This window comes from Lepisma saccharinum, chromosome 18, assembly GCF_977018435.1.
Source record: "Lepisma saccharinum chromosome 18, izLepSacc3.1, whole genome shotgun sequence".
NCBI lineage: Eukaryota > Metazoa > Arthropoda > Insecta > Zygentoma > Lepismatidae > Lepisma > Lepisma saccharinum.
In genome coordinates, this window is record NC_139246.1 from 54975405 (window position 1) to 54998014 (window position 22610).

Below are 22610 nucleotides of genomic sequence, written 5' to 3' on the forward strand. Positions count from 1 at the left end.
GTTAAACTTACAGAACAGCACAAGGTTAGCCAAGGCAGAGCTATTAGCTTACAGAGTTCAACAATGGAATTTTCTGGCTAGTAATGTGAAGGTGTCATTTTATCGTGACGGTCAAAAAATGTTGGAAGAATACTTTTCTACCGAAGGAGATCTGATATACTGCAGTGATATTAATGGTTTATTGGGGGCTATGGGCATTAAGGACGTCTGCGAAGAGTGGCGGTTGTTCATAGATGCATCGGTATAAAGTCTAAAACCTGTACTGCTTCATAACAGCAATCAATTGACGTCAATCCTTATTGGTTATTCTGTGTAAAAGAAAGAATCGTATGATAGCCTATAATTCCTCCTTCAATCAATTAAATAGAACAACTAGGTACATACCTATGGAAAATATGTGCAGATTTGAAAGTTATTGCTATTTTAACTGAACTCCAACAAGGCTATACCAAATATTGCTGTTTCTTCTGCGAATGGAATAGCAGAGACAGAGCTTCTCATTTTATTAAAAAGGATTGGCCATTACGTCAAAGTATGGAAACTGGAAATATGAATGTACATAATGGACCTCTCGTTGAATCTGAAAATATTATACTTCCTGAACTTCATATAAAGCTTGGACTGATCAAAAACTTTGTCAAAAAGTTGGATCGATACTCTTTGGTATTCAAATATTTACTTAACAAATTTCCAAAAATCAGTGAACAGAAGATCAAGGAAGGAATTTTTGTGGGCCCTTAAATTCGTCAACTTCACCAGGACGAGATCTTCGAACACCTGCTAAGTGATGTTGAGAAACGTACATGGACTTCTTTCGGATAAGTCTCCAACAATTTTGGTTTCATCGTATCAAAAAATAGGTTGCAAATGTTCCTTAAATTGCAGTTTCTACTCTCATCTCAATTTCTTCCCGAAAAGTTGTGGGGAGGTAAGTGATGAACACGGTGAGCGTTTCCACCAACGAATATCTATAATGGAGAAAGATACCAAGGGGAATGGAGTAGAGGAATGCTTGCTGACTATTGCTGGACAGTTACCAGGGATGATCCTGAACTTCACTACAAGAGGGAAGCAAAGAGGAAGCGGATTTAATCCCACGTCAGTAGTAAAGAACACACCATACAGTAGTATAGTAGAAAATATTTATTTTGTGATTAATGTAAAAACTATGATTCATGAATTTACTTGGAAAGGTAGATGGAAATGTACCCACCTTTTGTACTGTTCGCATAATACAGTTCAAGCGTAAAAGTCACATGCACACCAAGCGTACGTCATTCCACTACGTTAGAACATTGGGAAACCCGACTTTTCGACAATACCTCGTACAATTCTTAAACCGAAAGTCGAGTGGCATTTTCATTGTCAGTTTCGTGTTCAGCATCATAGATTGATAAAGAAAAGTGATTTTTCATCCATGTCGCAAAAAAAAAAAAAAAAAAAAAATAATAATTGTTGACCAGTGTTATCTAATGGAAGATTCAGGCCTTCAACAAATCCTTTAGATTATTTACGGAGGTAATACTGTTAAACCTGTGATCACAGGAAAAGCACCTTACTTCCATGTAGTACACCTTGGACTGCATTTTGTAGACTAGCGATGCTCTGACGTCATGACTCACAGTCAGAATAATCCTCTGTGGGGTTCGTGTTGTCGTCCACACTGTCTCTTCATCCATCTCATCATATCATCAGTCCTGATCTTCACGATTAGCCAAAAGTGGCAGAAAATATCGTAATACTATATATAAAAAAAAATCAAATCCATCCGAAAAAGCTATAGCCAGAGACACAAGGGGTCGGTCCTTTCATAGTTTATGCAGCACTCTTCACGCTACTTGAAGAAGCAAAGTGCATTGCAAATTAACATTTTTATGAGATACGTTCCATAATCGTTGGCCTGCTCAATTCAGAGGTAGACGCTAATGTAAGTTCAAGCTCCGAGGTGCTGAAAAATCTTTATCTACATTTGGTTCAACTCTGAAAGATAACAGGATGCTGCTGCTCTGTGGCTGCAATACGTTAGGATGCTCGTTAGTCTTCGAAATTTCATTAAAGTGGAGTTTACACCTTCCATGAGTTACGCATGTGTTCTCATTTTGCTGCATCAAGGGCAACACCTGTACTACAAGTGTACGTCCGTATGAAGAGAAAATGATGAAATTTAACATTGATTGATTGATTGTTTTGGTGTTTTAAGTCCACTTTATGCACCGTAAGGCTAATTGGGACTGGACCTACAGTTTAAATAGGGATCCGAACCACTTGTGCATCCACGGTATCGAACCCGGGAGAAATTTGACATGTTAGCACCAGGTATCTACGAAAAATTATGCAATGGACTCTAAGGCAAAGTGACCGGTTTAGAATTGTATGTTTTACCGTATCATATTTGTTCAATGTATTGAAAGTTGCGGCAATTAGGGGTGAGGGCCTGTGGAGCAGTTCCATCTCCTCTCCCCAAACCCACATTTTGTCACCGCACTATGGTCTCTTAATGCAAAAAACTTGTCTACCAGTGGATTTGACCTGAATTCAATTTTAAATACGATTCTCTCTCATTGAAGTAAGCAAAAGTAACCGGTCTTTTCAACCCCGTCCCTCAGTTTAGACACCTAATCGCCGATACTGTGTGCATACATTTTTAAATAACAAAACAACATGTAACAAACATAAGTGAACGAAACACAGCAGAAAACAGTATATTACGTTTTCACCAATTTCATAAGAAATGGAACACGTAAATTTAAATTTTGAGAAAAACACGACTCTGATTAAAACTACATTTCTCCTCAACCCCTGACCATGGGCGTAGTTAGGTAAGATCTGGGGGGGTCAGAGCACCCTCAAAACCATACATTAGCCCTCCCAAACACATGCGCCATATGCACCTTATTAAATAAATTGAAACTGCACAAAAATAAATAAAAATTCTCATGAAACTTTCACGATTTACTCTTGTGGTGTGGTAGTTATACAAGGAAGGAATTTCAAATTATGTTTTGATAGAATACAATAAGAGTTAAAGTCTTCTAATTCAATTAAGATTTATGACAGCTATATAAAACAAAAAATCGTAATTTAGCCCATTTTCTGCTCTTTCATTTTTTTTATCTTCACTATTTGTGTACAATGCATCGTTTTCCAGATATTATTTTCTTTTTAGTTTTTAAGGTTAATTTGTGCCGCGATTTTTCAATATGGTGGATTTTCCCAAAATTTGGATGGTTTCATGTAGTAATCACTATATGATTCCGCACAATCTGGCACAAAAAAAAACATTCGTGTTGCAATAATTTCCGGATGAAATCGCTTATTTCCTCTACTAAAAAGGTATAATGCATGCATAGGTGATGCAAGGTAAACTAATTCCTCTCCAGATATAAATGGCTTACGAACTTCCTTCCCTCAAAAATTCTGGCTACTTGTAGGAAACAAATTAACGAAAATGGTAAATTTAGAAAACATTGTTTCGCTCCTACTAACAATTACGGTGCTTTTGTACTTGTACCAAAGATACCGATAACCACCAGAGTAGAACATTATGGCCTGATCTATCTTCTCTGTGCAGACTACAAAATACATTTGTCAATATATTACCGTTGTCTACTCAGACGTTTACCTTCCAATACTGACATCTGGTAGGATACACTCAGTTTTGTTATGAAAATAAAATAAAAATATTATTCATTTACTACAAACATTACGAGAGGTTCTCACAGGCCATCAGAGTACAGACAGCAGAGGACAACATGAAATAAGGAAAGAAAGAAAGAAGGAAGGAAAGAAAAAATAAAGAAAGAAGGAGAGAAAGAAAGAAAGAAAGAAAGAAGGAAAGAAAGAAAGAAAAGGAAAAAGAAAGAAGGAAAAAGAAGCAAAAAAGAAGGAAAAAAGAAGGAATGAAAAAGAAAAAGGAAAGAAGGAATGGAAGAAAGAAAGAAGGGAGAGAAAGAGAGAGAGAGAAAGAGAGAGAGAAAGAGAGGGAGGGAAAGAGAGGGAAAGAAAGAATGGAGGAAAGAAAAAAGAAGAATTCTTTCTGTCTTTCCTTCTTTCTTTTTTCTTTCTTTCTTTCCTTCGTTCTTTCTTTCTTTCTTTCTTTCCAAGCCTTAGATTTGAAAGTGCTTTTGATAGCCTTGATCATAAATATTTTTTTGAAATAAAAAAAAATATTAGTATGCAGTACCATTTCTATAAACGTTATAAAAGTTTATACGTAAATGCAAATTGATGTATGAAAGTTAATGGGTTCTAACCAAACCTCTTCCAATGAGATGAAGTGTACGACATGCTCACTTTTTGTATGGTCTTCGTGCTCTTCCTAAAAGAACTTGAAGAAAAGTTGCAAGGTCTGACACTACATTCTGTACAATTAAACGTGTTGGCATATGCAAACGAGATTACAACGTATGTTAAGCTACCTCAAGACAGGTACTGTACAATTTATTAGCCAGTTGTGGATCAGTGTCAGGATTACTTATAAACTATAACATAATTCAATGTCTGACACTAGGAAGTAATATTACTTCTTCTTCGTTTATAATATTCAGACAAGTCCCCTGCATAAAACATCTTGGCTTAACCTTTACTACTTCCCTACATCAAATGATCGAAGAAGATGATTCCAAATGTGTACTACGAGGTACAATAATTCAAAGCAATATTATAGAATAAGAAAGTTCCTGACCTTACTTTGAAATCACGAGTTGCATTTCAAACTCTATTGTGGAAATGTATCTAATGCTTTACTCCCAACAGCGGCAGGTCATCCAAAAACAACTTTCTTCACTTTTAAATGTATGTGTCTTTCTAATGTGGACTGGAGTAATATATGGAACACTATACATGTAAATCATTTGCCGTCTTCTGTTCAATCTGTATGGTATTGTGCTGTTCATGATATAATAATTTCTACTGAAACAAAATCATGTAATATATAGCTGTGTGATGACCATTTGTGTAGTCACTGTAATCGAGAAGGTACGATTGAACACTGGTTAAGTGAATGTAACAGAACTCGTGAAACTTGCAAATAATTGTGTGTACTCGTAGGCAAAATATGTCGTACACAGTCTCATGGCATTAATGTACAGAGCTTTTGTTGACTTTAGTTTATTATGAGAGTGGGACAAAAATGAGTAGTGTACAATGCCATTTCGGACACTAAATATGGTTCGTGTGCACACATCAAGATATGGATTTTCATTAACAATTCTTAATATACATATAGCAGGAAAACTATACATTGGATAATAACAAGAGAAAACTCTATTTGCAAACATTTTGAAGGTTCTCTTTTAACGTTAATTTGAAAAATACTATTGTAACAAAACAAATGTAAAATTTAGTTGTTAACTACGAGATAAGAGTGTATTGACATAAGGAAAAAAAATATATTAAAATAATCGGTAGGGCGTCTGAATGCCACACGGGAGACTAGGGTTCGATTTGGAGGGTGGATAATCTCAAGTTGGAAAATTTTCGCTCGCATAAAGCGACACTGGGACTCACCCACACTCAAATCAATGGGTACCTGAGGGCAACGGTGTGGGAGTAAAGGCGGCTGGAGCGTGGTACTGATCACATCACCTCCTAAAATGGCCGAAATCGAGAATGTGTTGTGCTCTACTCCCAAATCCTCTAAATGCGCCTTCATGGCACAGTGCTATACGCACAGGGAACTTTACTGTCCTTTTATCTTTTACCTTCTTCATGAAAGCCGTTCCCTTTTTAGTTAGACTGCTTAAAAGAGTTAATTGGCATACAGATTTCACGTGTCGATAGTTTCCAACAATATTCTTCCCTACTTAACAGATCCCTTCCGGAAATTTCACATTTCACAAGTTTCTTGAGGGAAGAAGATTCTGTAGCTGATGTAAAGGAAATGAACGGGTTGCGTTGATTTCATTTCCTACGAATATAAAAGAGGCTCTCATCTGTCATGAACCATCAGAAGTGAAGTGAAGGTACGAGCATCAAAGCAACTATGAATTCCCTTTCGGTAAGTAAGGTTGATTTATTGATTCAAGAAAACAAGATATGACTAATTGCAATAATTCTCTATAAATATGAATGGAAGAAGTTTTTTACTTTATGACATTCTTGTTGCTTAATAAAATTTGTACTGTTTTATAAATATTTCTATCTACAGTTCAAATAATAACAATAAAGAATTAAACATTTACATGCCTATAATTATGTGATAATATGATAGAAAGTATCCAAATGAAAATACAATTTAAGAAATTTTATATACTCTATTGTATTTGTATATCTGTGATTAAGTCGCTTTCTACCTCTCTTCGATATTCAAAAGTTGAGGATGAATCATGAATTGATGAAATAGTATCAGATAAATTAATAACCAAAATGAAACTTCAATACCACATCCATAATTCAATTCTGGGATCCTTTTTATTATCTTTATTTATTTCTTCTATGTTCATTTAAACTTCATAACATATTCTATGAAATAGAACATCTGTATCATACCACAGACCGATTAGAGGAGTCGGAGCAGTTGCCCCGCCCCTAATGTTTTGCCACCTTTTGTCCCCGCAGTATGACATCTTGATGTTGAACCTTGTCTCTCAAGAGAAAGTAAACTATCCTTGCATGATGGCACTCCCTTCCCCCCTCCCCCCAACATATCCCCGCTACTGTACAGACAAATAACACAGTGATAACTACAAATAACACGAAAATTAGCGGTGAGCTCTTTAGGTATTCCGTTCTCGAGGGAAGTGAGGCTTCTTCTTAAGTAATCAAGTATTATATTTGTTCACATACATCTTTTATTTTGGATCACATGCAATGCATAGTTACATACAAGCTCCTTCAATAACTTCTTGAAAGAACATTGTCAAGGTAGATTAGAGTTAAATATTTACTACATAAACAGCATAGAATCTCTGAAGATATTTACTAATTTGTGGTTAATTATATATTAGATTTGAATACTAAATCCAGTGAATATGCAATGAAATGGAAATATCTTATTGTCCAGTAAAAAACTACAATTAAGTGTTTAATGAAACACTTGAACCACATCTATAAATAATATCGCAAACTAGCAGACAAAAATATACACTAATTAAAATGGCCATGTTCTGCAATGTAATTTTCACTATCTGGAATTCATTGAATTGAGTTTTTCCTCATACAAGTTTGATGTTACGTATAATGTATATTTATTCATCCTCAATTCGATATCCGTAAACACAAAAAGGCATATCATTTCCATTCTGAGTAATCATGCATTTGGAGACAAACACTTACTAAAATTTTAAGTTCTGCATGTACAGATTTTGACTTCCAACCAACAATTTTTATTTTTTGGTTGACGTATTTATAGATTTCTTCATGAAAAATTAACGTCTTTGAAAGTTAATTTTGTTTGTTTTCTTTCAGTTATTTGTCGTATTAGTAGCTCTCTCAATAACTGCGTACGCAAATCCTCCAGTTCATCATGTGGATTACTATGTAAGTACAGACAGTTTATCTAATGAATTGTTTCAAATACATAAAATAATTTCTATATTCAACCTAAATATTATTGCCTATCATCACTTTAGTTTTCTAAATTTGTGATACAGCAATATATATAAATATTTTCCTTGCAGGCATATCCAAAATACGAGTTCAAGTACGCCGTGAGCGACCATCACACAGGCGACCAGAAGAGCCAGTATGAAGTACGTGATGGGCCTCTAGTGAAGGGACAGTACAGTCTTGTGGAACCAGACGGAAGTGTTAGAACTGTGGACTACGTGGCTGACGATCACAATGGATTCAACGCAGTCGTCAAGAAACACGGACACAACCTTCACGTACAGCCTCATCTAGGTACTGGTCACGCTGGTATTGGGTTCCTTGGATAAATGTTCACAAAATATGTTTAGACAATTATTTTATTAAATAAATCAAATTTATCATAAAATATTTGATTTATGTTTATTAACATATATTTTCATATTGATTTTTTATGCGGTTGATGTTTTTAATATTATTCATAATTACAAGTACATATCGACTCTCTGTGTTGTTCGTGTAAATCGAATGTTCAAATGGTTTTCTTCTATTTTTCAACTTACTTTGGATTCAATTGTTGACAAGCAGCAAATAAACCTATTAGGCTACTTACTATCTATTGATGTAAATAGTACATTTAAGTGCCACACAAAACAAGTACTCTAAGAATGACAACACAATGAAATTACACTTAAATAAACACACACACACTAAAAGGCACTTATGTTCTCCTTCTACATAGATTACCATACCTCACGTACATTTTATACTGCCTACAAAAATTACATTTCTATTGCCTGTACAAGCAGATGTAGAAAAACATAAGAGTTATTATAGCCTGGTGCAAATTCTCAGAAATGTGGCTGTAAAAAGTGTAGGAGGCATTTTTGAGGAAAAGCTGACAAACAACATTTTCTGAATGTATTTGATGTGCTGATTACGAATATTTTGTTTGCCACTCTCGATTTTGATGTTACGTGCTTCAAATCGCTAAAAAACAAAATGGCGACAATACGAAATGAGTTCCAAATAACTTTTGAAGGAGCAGAAAGAAAATAGTGATCTTGGTGTCAAACATTATGTTTTTGGGTATGCTGAATCTAAATATTATGTTTTCTAATCTGAAATTTTAAGCTATGTGCTCCAAATCGCTAAAAAACAAAATGGCGGCCATACGAAATGAGGTCCTAATAATTTTTGAGGGAGCAGAAAGAAAATAGTGATCTTGGTGTCAAACATTATGTTTTTAGGTATCCTGAATCCAAATATTATGATTTCTAATCTGAAATTTTAAGCTATGTGCTCCAAATAGCAAAAAACAAAATGGCGGCCATACGCAATGAGCTCCAAATAACTTTTGAAGGAGCAGAAACAAAATAGTGATCTTTGTGTCTAACATTATGTTTTTGGGTATGCTGAATCCAAATATTATGTTTTCTAATCTGACATTTTTGAAAATTGTTGTAGTTTTTTCCTCTTTTTTAAACAAAAGAACCACAAAAATGACTAAACCTATAATCTATTTTTTCTTTTTTTACTTTATTTCAAAATGATAGAAACATAGAACCATGGTTCCACTTATAAATTTGAAAAGACCTGCACCTGTGAGCCATCATCTTAAGATGTTTCTTATCAGATCCTCCAGAACATTGCCACAAACAAAGGATTTAGCTACTTCAGATATTCAAGATACTCTCCTCAAAGCTGAAACACTGGGCCAGGTAAAGCTAGACACCTTCGTGAAGGAAAGGATGATGGCCTCTGGTAAAAGTCACACACAAGTCAAGTTACGTGATCCTCTACATAAGTCAAATGCAAACCTTTGAGTCCCTCTATGAAGTTAAATTGGTAGTAAGTGGCAAGGAAACCATTTTGAAAACTGACAGGAATATTCTCCAGCGCCTCGTAACTGCCTATGAGGCAGGTCGTAATGTGGATCTAAATCGCATTTTGTGTCATTAAATAATGCCAATTCCAATCTTCCTTGCCAACACAAACGGAAGTCTGAGAACAGGAAACAAAGCCATTCTAGCTGATGTGATGACCAAGGATGTAATGCACAAGATTAGATGTACGAAATTGTGGTTGTGAGCAGGAATATATATAAAAAAAAGAAAATACATTCCAGTACATGAAGTCAGGCAGAAGCTTTCATTTACGGATCCTGTCTTCGAAACTCTCATCCCATTCCACGCCATAACAGGATGCAACACAGTATCCTACATTGCTGGGATCAGTAAGAAGACAGCATGGAAAATATTTAACACTAATAATAATGATCTACTAAATCTTGGTGATGACGAATTGAAACAAGAAACAGCACACAAGGCAGAGAAGTTCATATGCAAGTTGTATGGTGTACCGGATGCAGGCAGCTGTGATGAAGCCAGAGTAAAGCTGTTCAGCAAAGGAAAAGCACCACAAGCACTGCCCCCGACTACCGATGCTCTACGGTTACATGTGCAACGGGCCCACTATCAAGCCATGGTGTGGAGGCAGTCGGTCATACCAAAACCTGTGTTACCACCACCTACTTATTATCTTGGGATGGAAAATGGATGATGGACAGCTCGTTCCAAAACTTCAATCGCTGCCACCAATTCCACAACCCTTCTACGACCTTGTCACCTGTGGATGTTTGGGTGGTTGTATATCCGCTATATGTTCCTCCAGGAAAGGCCAGCTTGTATGTACTGCAGCTTGCAAATGTGCAGATACGGGCACTAAGGAGTGCACGAATATCCGTGACTAGAAAAATGTTATACTATTTTTGTAGGCAAAATAAGGTTGAATAAAGATAACGTGCGGATTTATCATACACTGGTACTGTTAATATTTCAATATGGTCTTATGCTTTGAATAATATTATTATTTTGCATCTTTACTTTAGCAATGTTCTATACTTTTTTCTGTATTAAAAACCTACTATTACACTGTTTTATTCCTAGTTCAAAAGTATGGATACGAAACATTTCATGGATGCACGTAGCCGCCATTTTGTTTTTTAGCGATTTGGAACAAACAGCTTAAAATTTCAGATTATAAAACATAATATTTGGATTCAGCATACCCAAAAACATAATATTTGACACCAAGATCACTATTTTCTTTCTGCTTCCTCAAAAATTATTAGGAACTCATTTCGTATTGTCGCCATTTTGTTTTTTTAGCGATTTGGAGCACATAGCTTAAAATTTCAGATTAGAAAACATAATATTTGGATTCAGCATACCCAAAAACATAATATTTGACACCAAGATCACTATTTTCTTTCTGCTTCTTCAAAAGTTAATAGGAACTCATTTCGTATTGCCGCCATTTTGTTTTTTAGCGATTTGAAGCATATAACACCAAAATCGAGAGTGGCAAACAAAATATTCGTAATCAGCACATCAAATACATTCAGAAAATGTTGTTTGCCCGCTTTTCCTCAAAAATGCTTTCTACAGTCAGAATTTTCTAAAATTGTCCCAGTCTATTAGTTCGCAGTGAATTATGTTAACTTTGTATGCAACCTTTGGTAAGGGATCAAGTTGAGTTATCAATACAGATAATGTTCTACTACTAAAACTGCTATTGAACCAAGCATAGCACCAAGTATGTACACACACACGTACAAATAATTTATGCTTGACACCGTCAAAGGATCTAAATATGTCCATTGTTCATATTCAGCTGGTTGTTATTGCTACAAGCTTTGAAAGGACCTGGTCCCAAAAAATGTGAAATTCGAATTCACGAATACCTTTATTTCCCACGATGATACGTAGTAATTGAATATATTCTTCTCATTGGCTTATATTTATTTAAATATGAGATGGAAATATCTTACTAAAAATGTTAACTATAAAAATTGGGCGGTAATTTGAAATTCTACTAACACAAATCGCTTTCTGAATTAGCTCCACAAAACTCCCTTCCAAAATTTCGGATGAAACTTAAAGTAGGTGCAAGTATGCTACTGTATCCTTTGAAAATAATGCTGGATAAGTTGTTGAGAACTAAGTTACTTATAAGGTTCAATTTATTGAAAGTATAAATAATATTTTTTATTAAAACAGATTGAGTAATTGGTTATGATAACAGTTTCCAACTTAGAATGTCACGTGACAGAAAAGTTATGCATAAATAGTTCACTCAAATTATTTTTTTTTCTATAATATGATTACAGTTAGGATAGTATATAGAACTTAAGTAAGCAGTAACGCTAGACTTAAACATGGTAAAGGCACTGTTAAGACTTATGGAGTGTTGTGCATGTGTACACATTAGCTGTAAAAATTACATCACTGGATGGTATTTGACACATTCAACAAAAAACCTAATAGTTATGAAGAGCACACTCTGAAATTAAATGTTTTGACTTTAAAGGAAAACTGAATATTCTGAGGATTGGAGGTGATTAACCTGTACGAAGAAAACTGAAATCTGTGGATAAACGAAGGTACGGTGTATATAAAAATGAGAACATATCAACATATAATTTTTAATATCTGATTTATCAGATTATGAAATCCAAATTTTAGGCATTCTTAGACCGTAGGTGAAAGGACGGTTTTAAAAAATGCAAACGAAGATCGATGTATTGTTTTCAGAAACAACCAAATTTAGAATATACTGGATACTAGATCATCTTCCCCACTTTTAACTTGTCCTGTATCTACTGTTTATTACTTCATGCACAATTTATGTCACTTTTGAAGAGAATGTGTGTTGATTTAATGAAATTAATGAAACTATAAACAAATACCCATGTCCAGGCCAAGACTCAAACGCGGATCCTTAGGTGATAAGATTTTTGTCGATCTGTTAACAAGCTCCCCCCAAAAAATACCTTCCTAATTGTTTATCCCAGCTATAACGATGATGTTCTCACAATCATATATTTGGTTTTGAAATTCAATAGAATTCTTCACGCCTCTGTTTATTTTATGTAAGGCTCACTCAGAATGTATAGTTTTCTCTAAAGTCAAAACTTTGCGAACAGATGTCTCAGAGTGTGAACTTCATAGATAATGGGTTTTATGATGAATGTACAGAATCATATTTTCCGTAGTAATTGTTCACAAGTACACAGCACTCCATGAGTGATTTGTTGTTTTAAGACCACTTTATGCACAGAAAGGCTAATCGGGACTGAACCTACAGTTTAAGGTGGGATGAAAGCCATTATGTGCCTCCACCGAGTATCGAACCCGGGACCCCTTGAATACAAGGCGACTTCGCTATCACTACATCATCGAGGGGGCCCTTAACACTCGATGACTCTAAACATACACATTTTCAATTCTCACATCTCGCAAGGTCCGTACCCAGGGGAGGAGCCATGGGGACCATGCCCCCCTCGAACTATGAAATATTTAAATCTGAAGCTATAAAATGCTATGATAATAAAATTGACGATTTTTCAAATTTGTAAAAATTTCAATTTTTTTCCTTGCAAAAATGAATGTGTTTATTGTATAGAGAAGCAGGCTCTAGATGTTTGCGATCTGCAATATTGGGTAGCTTTAGTTTTATAACCATTGATACAAGATTGCCAGCATTGGCGGCGATTACTCGAGTGTAGGATGGCAGTTGTCCAATAATATTTTCCCCTTGTCTACCACGAGAAAGGAATTTATAAATATATTATTTTCTAAACAGAATTATCATGGCTATTTAGTGACTGGTGCTGGTGTAAAAAATTAAAGGACATTTGAAAACATTGTTATTTTAAGGAGCACATAACTATTCCAATACTTCTGAGAATTGAATGTTAACAGTAAGCACTAATCAGTACTCCATATGACACCCCTTGTCTGTAAGCGACTGTGTGGATGATTGTTTAAATTAGGATGCGTGTGTGTGGTTGGGGGGTTAATCAGTACAGGTGTTCTTTGTGAATGTGCTCCTTCATCAATTTCATCATACCATCGCTCATCCTCTTCAACACGATTAATAGTTATCATTTAGTTATCATTTATTTATTTATTTATTTATTTATTTATTTATTTATTTATTTATTAAACACTACAGGCAAATGCCCAGTTACAGTGCTTTGAGGTTAACTGAGTTCAGTTTACATACATATTGACAAAACAAGTAATTAAAAATTGGTAAGAGAAAACAACAAAGACAAGTAGAAAATAACTACGTATAAGACGGAACAGAATAATCATTACATAACAACAATATATAATACAAGGGTGGTATATCATAAAGTATACAACATATTTGGTTACAATGCTATTATATACAGGGTTCACATAATAAGTTTGCTTTTAGGTCTAAATAGATCAATGTCAGGGGTATTATTGGAGACTATATTGTACAACGCGCACATCCTCCTCATGGGATCCATTTCAGCCATCCTGGTTCTACCGCGTGAAATTTTAAAGAGGTCATTTCTGGGTCTTAATTTTGAGCATGGAACGTAAAAGTTTATTTTTGCGAGAAGTGCGGAGGAGTCTGTTTTTCCATTGACAAGTTTCGAAAGGAATGTTAACTGGTGCATCTGTCTTCTTTTTTCAAAGGACGGGACACTCAGCATGTTGCGTAAGATGTCACCCGAAGTGAATTTTGGATAAATGCCATCTAATTTATATACTAAATACCTTAAGAATGTATTTTGGAGTTTCTCTATTTTTTCGATTTCCTTTATAAATAACGGGTCCCGAACGACTGAGGCATATTCAAGTTTTGATCTGACAAACGTATAGTAAAGTAGCAAAAAGGTTTCTTTTTTCTTAAACTGGCTACACATTCTCATCACAAATCCTAGGTTCCTGTGCGATTCACTGAGGATGCGCGCAGTGTGTGTCTGGAAATTTAAAACTTTGTCAAAAGTGACTCCAAGATCAGTTACAGTATTCTCTCTTAGGATTTCTATGTCGGAAATGTTATATGAATATTGGATGGGATGTTTGTTACGTGTGAATGACACTACTTTGCATTTCTTGAGATTGAGACTAACCTTGTTGTTCTTGCACCAATCAAGTACTTCGTTAAGTTCGTCTTGTAATTTCGTACAGTCGTGATCACTTTTAATTTGTTTGAAAATTTTGACATCGTCAGCAAAGATTAATTTTTCGGAGTTTTTTAGTGCATCTGGTAAATCGTTAATGAAAATCAAGTACAGCAGGGGGCCTAGGTTCGAACCTTGGGGGACACCGGAGCTGGCTACGTAATAGGAGGACCTTAGTCCTTGGTGCATGACATATTGTCGTCTATTCTGTAAATATGAAGCAAGTAGTTTTATAAGTTGCGGGGAGAGGCAGACAAACTCGTCAGAAAAGCAACGCAAAATAACCCAATTCAATCAAATTCACAGTATTTCTGATCTTCTCTTTACTCCACATTTTCAGATCTACGCCATCCCCTTTAAAAAAAGCCTGGGTACAGGCCTTATTGCATCATCTACAAAATAAAGATAAAACACGAACCGCGTTAAGTATCGACACACCTGATTTGTGGTGTATCTTGTTTACTGACGAGGCAACCTTTACAAATCATGGTCACGCCAACCTTAGGTCCATGCACTATGGTATCTAGGTATTATTTGTAGACGTCTATCACCTAGCACTGGTCTCTAAGGTTCCTGTTTCGGAAATGGCCATGTGGTACGTTAGCAGGACTGCCGTGGCAGCGAGCCTGCATCCGTCATAGGAGTACTGGCGGTCAAGTGAGGCAGTCTGAACTTTGTTTGTTCAACATTATTACAATGTCAATCCGTATCTCCGTCCTCATTTCTACTTGCATCATGTAACGCAGGCCCGTTCCATTTCAAAACATGGCTCTTCGTTCGGGACATTTGATTTTCCGATAATTGTCGGCACCCCGAATACGTATGATACTTTTGTGACCCGCATTCCTCTTTTCGTTTGTGCGAAAACCACGTATCAATGGCACTTCTCGTTTCTTATTCGAGGTGGTCTCCCTGAATTTGGTCCACATTTTCTTATGTTTGTGGCAAATCTGGATGCTGGGCATTGCGGACGCCCACACTCACCCTGAGGCCACCACTCAGCAGCACCATTTCTATGCGATCTTGACGAGTTTGTGACATGCTGGTTCACCTGGAACAAGGATGCCATTACATTGCTGACAATCCTAATTCGGTCAATACTAACTTTCTTCAGAATGACGTTATAAAAGCACTTCTGTTTCGTGTTTCTGAGTAAATTCTTGAATTCCCATTTCAAGAACATAAACTGAATCCAAGATGGCGGACTTCAAGATGGCGACTAGAGACTAGACATGCTCTGTCCACTGGGCCCCTTGACCACATTTACATCGTTGACGTCAGAACTGCCGTAAACCTTCGCGTTTCAGAACTATTCGCTGTGGTACTTTTAGGTGCCCGACCCGGTATCGGGTGAGGCATATTTTTAAAGTAAGTTCCGTTTTGATATTACATATACACAAAGACATAGCAACGCAAAATAACCCAATTCAATCAAATTCACAGTATTTCTGATCTTCTCTTTACTCCACATTTTCAGATCTACGCCATCCCCTTTAAAAAAAGCCTGGGTACAGGTTTTATTGCATCATATACAAAATAAAGGTAAAACACGAACCATGTGAATTTTTGTACATGGGCCTTAAGAATTGACACACCTGATTTGTGGTATATCTTGTTTACTGACGAGGCAACCTTTACAAATCATGGTCTCGCCAACCATAGGCCCATGCACTATTGGTCTGTAACAAATCAACATTGGCTGCGACAGGTGGAACACCAACGTCCATGGAGTGTGAATGTGTGGTGATCACCTCATAGGGCCGTTTTTCATAGACGGTACACTGAATGCCGACAAGTATGTCAACTTCCTATCACATGAACTTCCAAAAATGTTTGAGGACATTCCGTTGCAGACTAGGAGAATCATGTGGTATCAATATGATGGGTGCCAAGCTCATAGTGCAAATCGCAGTAAGGATTGTGTTCAGAATATGTTTCCACATCGTGGGATTGGACGAGGAGGGCGTGTTCTGTGACAGGCTTGCTACCCTGACTTGACACCATTGGATTTATTTGACATGACTTCTGCACAAAAACAAGACCTTTGGCAACATATTTAAAATATTAGAAGGCGACCCCTCAGCCAACCCTAAGTATGAAAAACATCGGTCCATTGGAACTTTACATTCTTTATTAGTAAGCGAAATAAACATTCCGCGGGAACATGGAAACCAGATAAGAACTTCCGGATGAAGTTAATAAGCCCGAGGAAGCTATTTAGATTCTTTTTCGATTTCGACTGGGGGAAGTCTGCATTTGTCTATATAATGTGATCCGATATTCGGGTGCTTTTTTGAGAGATAATGTACCCTAAGATTGGGACCTCGTTATACAATATTTACACTTCTTAGTTCCTAACTGGAGATTAGCTTCTCGTAGCTTGCGAAATACTTTTTCTAGCACGTGTAGCATTTCTGTTATTGTGTCGCCACTGCAAATTATATCGTCCGTGTAACATGATACCTCTGAATCTGGAAATAGTATCTTGTGCATCAGAAAATTCATTACAGCAGATGAAGTCTTCATTCTCATAATTAACCAGTTATAATGAAATGAACCAATACCTTCGACAGAGAATGCTGTTAACTCTTTAGAACGCTGCGAAAGCGAAATTTGAAAAAAAAACCGGTCCGAAGATCCAAAATACTGCACCACTTTTTCCCGCCAATATTAGCTAAAATTTGCGCTGTTGTAGGCTGAGTTAGGCCCAGGGGTTTTAATGCAACATTAAAAGCACGGAGTTCTCAGACAAAAAAGTAAGAATTATTGCGCTTTTTCACTAAAACTACGGGGTGTCTGTAGTTCGAACCCTGTGACGCACTTAGAACACCGTCATTGACAAGTTTCGCGATCTCCTCTTTCATTGCTTCTTGCATATTAAAAGGAATTCTATACTGTTTGATTATAATTGGCTTGTCGTGCTTAAACTCAATGTCGTATTCGTAGAAGTTCGTCGTGACATTAGGTGGCTCACCTTCCCATGACATAATATCTGCATAATTGTACACTAAGTCTAATAACTTTTGCCTGTCTTCCTGTGGCAGATCTGGGTTGACATATATCAGTTTGGGGTAAAACTTAAACTGACTTGGTGAAGGATTTGCGCTTTTTGTGCACGTAAATGAAAAGTCACGATTAGCCTGAAAAGTGTCAAAATGCATGACGTCCGTGACATCTGTTACTATGTTACATGATGCTATTTCGCCTATCTCTGTTTCCCCTTTTAAAGTAACAGGCACATCACAAGTAAAATTCCTGACTGGGGGTTTAATGTACAGTGTGGTACACAAATACCACGAGTGAGCAATATTTCAACAGAGGGAATCAATAATATGGGCTTGTTTTCAATGTTTCGTTGGAACGAAACTGGCATGTAAGTTCCTTGTGCGAGGACATCACGTAATATTTTCTGTAATAATGACTATTGTACATCTGATTTGAATTCATTAATGACTTCATTAGACACCATATGTGATGAGTGCTTCATTTTGATATTCCAAAGTGGAATGTGTCCCAGATTTGTGATGGAAATATTGTTTTTTTTTCTTTTAATGAAATGTTGCATTTCTGAGCTCTTAAAAAGTAATTTCCTAAAATGCAAGGCATGCTGTTTGATTCAATGATTCTAAATGCGTGAGAGTACTTAAATTTACCTATTTGCATTTGAGATAAACGTTGTAAGTGCCAAAAGCGAAAGTATTGAGAAAACGCATCGTTCAGCACATCAGCCCGTAAGAACGTTCACATTAGTGCCTCTTTACACGCCCATTGAACTACTTAGAGGGCTTCCAGCCACATTTCACGTTTACCACATTATAAAGCATGGCGCATTTCACAGTTTAACGTGGGAAACGGTGTTTGAATTATTGTGGCACTTACAGCGTTTACAAATTTTAGTCTTCAGTTGTATAACCGCTATTTCAGATAAGTTAACCTGATATCTAGTTACACCTTTTATTGCAGTTTTTGCATTAATTATTCTTGCACCTAACGGTATAATACTCTTGCTACTGATGGATATCTGCGAACCTGTATCGATCATGAGTTGATTGATTTGTTGTTAAGGATGCCCTTTAAATAAGGTAAACTGTCTTTCTCTATCAATCTTTCTGTATGGTGAACGGTACGAGATCGGGTTGGTGCTTGACTCGTACCCCTATTTAGTTTAAAGTACCCTCTGATTTATAATAAGCAGAATCTGAAATGTAGTTTCCCAGACTGCAATGATAACATGGGTTCGGATACAATGGACGGGGATGTGGGTTTCAGTTACCTCCAAGTGCTACCGAACTTTGTTGGGTTGATCTAGATGCTCCTCTGAAATATCTATTCCAGTTAATGTAAGCATTTATTTGAGGCTGATAAAAATTGTTCCCCTGCTCTGATACTTTTTGCTGGGGAAGGGTCCTCTACAGTTGAAACATTTCAAATACCTAGGCAATTCGACGCGACAATGGTTGAAGGAAATCTGCATCGCACCAAATTGTTGTGATATGCCATCGTGCGAATTTTGAGTTTACCTAGGAGGTGCTGCCACTTGTTGAGTGTATTTGAAAGTAGTTGCAATTGGCGCTGATGCAGTGAGTACCGAGCTTGGAGCTGATGCTACGTTGTTCATGCATTTGGAAACGGGGGCGTGGTGGCTTACTGGAATGCTTTGTGGTGTGACGTAGCCTGCATAATTTAATGATTGCGGAGAGAAAGAGGGTAGCTGTGAATTCTTGAGATTGTGCGAACGTGGCTTAATGGTTAGGGGTTATTGAATTCATACTGGAAGGAAGGAATGCTAATTGCGGCTGAACTGGTGCTTGCAGATGTAAATTTTGTACTAGCGTCGCTTGGTTAACCAGATTCAGAGCCTCGCTCTGCTCGTCGTTTCTCCTAGCTTGAATACGGATTCTTGGCGTTCGCTATTTTGTAGGAATGATATGAGCTCACTAGTGTAATCAAACTGTTGATGTCCGATCGCCTGAATATGCTTACTGGGCAGACCAGAGATGAGAAATGACATTATGTGTTCATTGGTGGCTTGAGGAAAGAATCTTAAAAATGATGCTTTTTTCCCTGACAATGTAGTCGAAAACTGACTATCCCAGGGACTGTCTGGTTTTCATAAGAATTTGGGTGGGTTGGGCAGTGCTGCAGGAGCCTCGAAATAACGTTACCATCTCATCTTTGATCTGCATTATAACGGGTGTCCCACTCGAAAGGGAACACTGAATGTGTTTTGTAAAAAATGGAAATGAAGAGTAAAGGAAACGATATTCGAACATGACCTACCTATATTTGTGGGAAAAGAAATTGCATCATAAAAGGTGTTGGAAATGACTCCCACCAACTTGTAAACACAGTTGAACACGACGTTGCAAGTTTGTGAATGTGGTTGTCAGAACCTCGGGTGTCACTGCATGGATTTTACGGCGGATGTTTTCCCATAGCTTATCGAGGGTGCGTGGTTTGTTCTTGAAGATCTTTCCTTTAATGTTACCCCATAGGAAAAAGTCAGGTGGGGTCAAATCCGGTGACCTTGGGGGCCACAATCCTTTGGAAATGACTCTGTTAGGGAAAAACGATTCCACCTCAGCCATGCTCACTCCCGAGGTGTGTGACGTTGCACCGTCTTGTTGGTACCATCCGAGTGTTAGTTCCTGATCGTCTAAATGGTTCACAAACTCTCGGAAAAGGTCAATATAAACTTCACTTGTCACAGTAGATTAAAAAAAAATAGGCCCAATTATGACAAAGTCACATCAAGCTACTTACTCTGCTTACGCTTCACTGAATCACGGCGACTCGCTGAACCTGCCTGTTGACCCACCTCTCCAGACTTTACGACGTAGAGTGTTGCTACGTCAACTTTCGCATGTACTGAACTGCAATCTGTCCAAATGTGATACCATTCGGTGAAATACTTAGCTAATGACGTGACAATTTATGGGCTCCCTTTTGAGTGGGAGTGGGCCGAATTTTGTTGTCATTGAAGTACATTAGGGCCACGTCTGAGAGAAAAAGGGGAAGCATTTCCTTGCTTTGGTTATTTGTCCACGTGAGGGCAGTGGCAACACTGTCAAATTTTGAGAAGAACTCTTCAACTCGTGAGGGATCTTGCCCGGAAAAAGAGGGTGGATAGAGGTTAGTGGGTAAGTGTAGAGGCATAGCGTTTGTGGTATGTATGTGATCAAGGTAACATGAGTTTTCTTTTTCCGTCTGGGGGTTTCGAAACCTTGTGTTGTAACATGTTGTAAGTTGTTGCTTGACAGAGTACTGATGTCTGGCGATAGATTTTATCTTTATTACAGAGTCTCCCATAAATCGTTCCATAATATATATATATATATATATATATATATATATATATATATATATATATATATATATATATATATCCAAAAGAAGATGTATTAGGAACTCGAATGAAATATATGTATTTTCTCGGTATTACAGTCTAAATGCCATCGTATAATAAACAAATTTTCGGATCTTGCCCCTCCCTCAAAACAATTCTGAGTACGGGCCTGCATCTCACAATACTGTATACTAGCCATTCAAAGTCTTGTACTAAATTGAACAGTATACCCATCACTTAACTTTCAGGTAAAGATTTTAAATATTGACATTATTCATCGTATGATCTGGAGATGGCAAGGTCGTTCTATGCCTCCCTGAGTTGAAACTGGTTTATTTTTAGAATCTCACGCACAGAGTATTGTGATACAAGTACAGTTTTACAAGAAAGTTATGTTTTCTTTGGTACAAAAAAAAGAGAATCTATTACATACAACATTTTTATTTCGCATGAATCACATCAAAAAATATAGAGTTTGTTTTCAAGCTCACTTTATGCATGGAAGGCTAAAAGGGACTGAGGATCTACAGTTTAATATATGATCCGAATCACTTGTGCCTCAACCTTGTAACGAACCCACATCCTCTGATTACAATGAGGCGACGTTACCACTACACCTTCAACAAAATAAGGAAAAACAAAAAAATAGCACACCTTGCCAGGAAATGGACTGTGCTATTTGGAACTATGAAATGGAAAACAGAAAGGTTGTTTCACTTTCTGATAGGGGAGGAAATGTGATCATTGACATTTACTTTTCTTAACCTTTGATACTTTATTTTCTCGAAAATGGCATGAAGCCTTATTGCTCTTTCATTTCCTTATGTTAGTACATGTATTCAACTATAAGATGGTATACTTTGTTTTTTCCTGCCCAGATGCTTGTTTGAGATATGGCTATTTTACATTTATGAATTTTGCAACTTTTGAGTATTTAACATGTTATATCTGCAAACAGCATCAATATCCAAGGAAAGTGCCATGTCAATTAGTTGTCCTAATAGTGAGCTTCCATGCCCAGTAAACACATTTTGGGGGTACTGTTAATACTTAAAAATAAGGCCAGAAAACAGGTAAATACTGAAATTTGGGCATTTTCATTGGCGCATAATAATGGAAAGCAACTATGCCCCATCAAAACAAGTGAACGTTTGTAAGCAAGGAGGGTTATACAAATAGTATATGAAAACAGATGTTTGGGGTGTTGTTGCTTTGTGAAGAGACAGCACTCCAAACTTGCTCACATTTCACTGTTCATGAAAAATGGAAGAAGGCATGACCTTGAAATTCAACATTTTCTATAGGAAAGGGGAAGTTTTCTTCGGTCACAAAATTTATTTCTCATGTCCTTCTTAGACCTACTTAAACATATAGAAAATCACTTTATAAAATAATACGATTATGCAAATATCACGCATTTGTCTGAATTTCATAATAATGGTACTTAAATACTAACTTTAAGTACAATTACACATTTCTCACCAGCACCAGAGTAAAGTAGTCCGTACACGTTTCAATAATCCTTGAAACAGAGCATTCGTGACCCCCCCCCCCCAAAAAAAAAGACAGTTGAACAACGATCTTTTTAGAAATCTTGAAAGGTCTGAAAATACACGTTAAAGGAAATAATTAACCATTTCACATTTTACCGAAAGGTGGCAGTGGGTACTGCAAGAATTAGAAATAAGTAGACTAGCTATTAAACGTAACTATGAAATTTATTTTGTTTCC

General features: G+C 36.7%; 1 pseudogene across 1 annotated transcript in view; it reads left to right on the forward strand.

The window, feature by feature from the left end:
- Nucleotides 1–5917: 5917 nt before the first annotated feature.
- The window catches only part of LOC146002280 (cuticle protein 19 pseudogene), a 39807-nt pseudogene continuing 23114 nt past the window's right edge, over nt 5918–22610 (forward strand). The window contains exons 1-2 of the transcript XR_014443690.1: nt 5918–5998; nt 7408–7479. The product of XR_014443690.1 is annotated as a cuticle protein 19 pseudogene (transcript). The remainder of the gene's footprint in view (nt 5999–7407; nt 7480–22610) is intronic.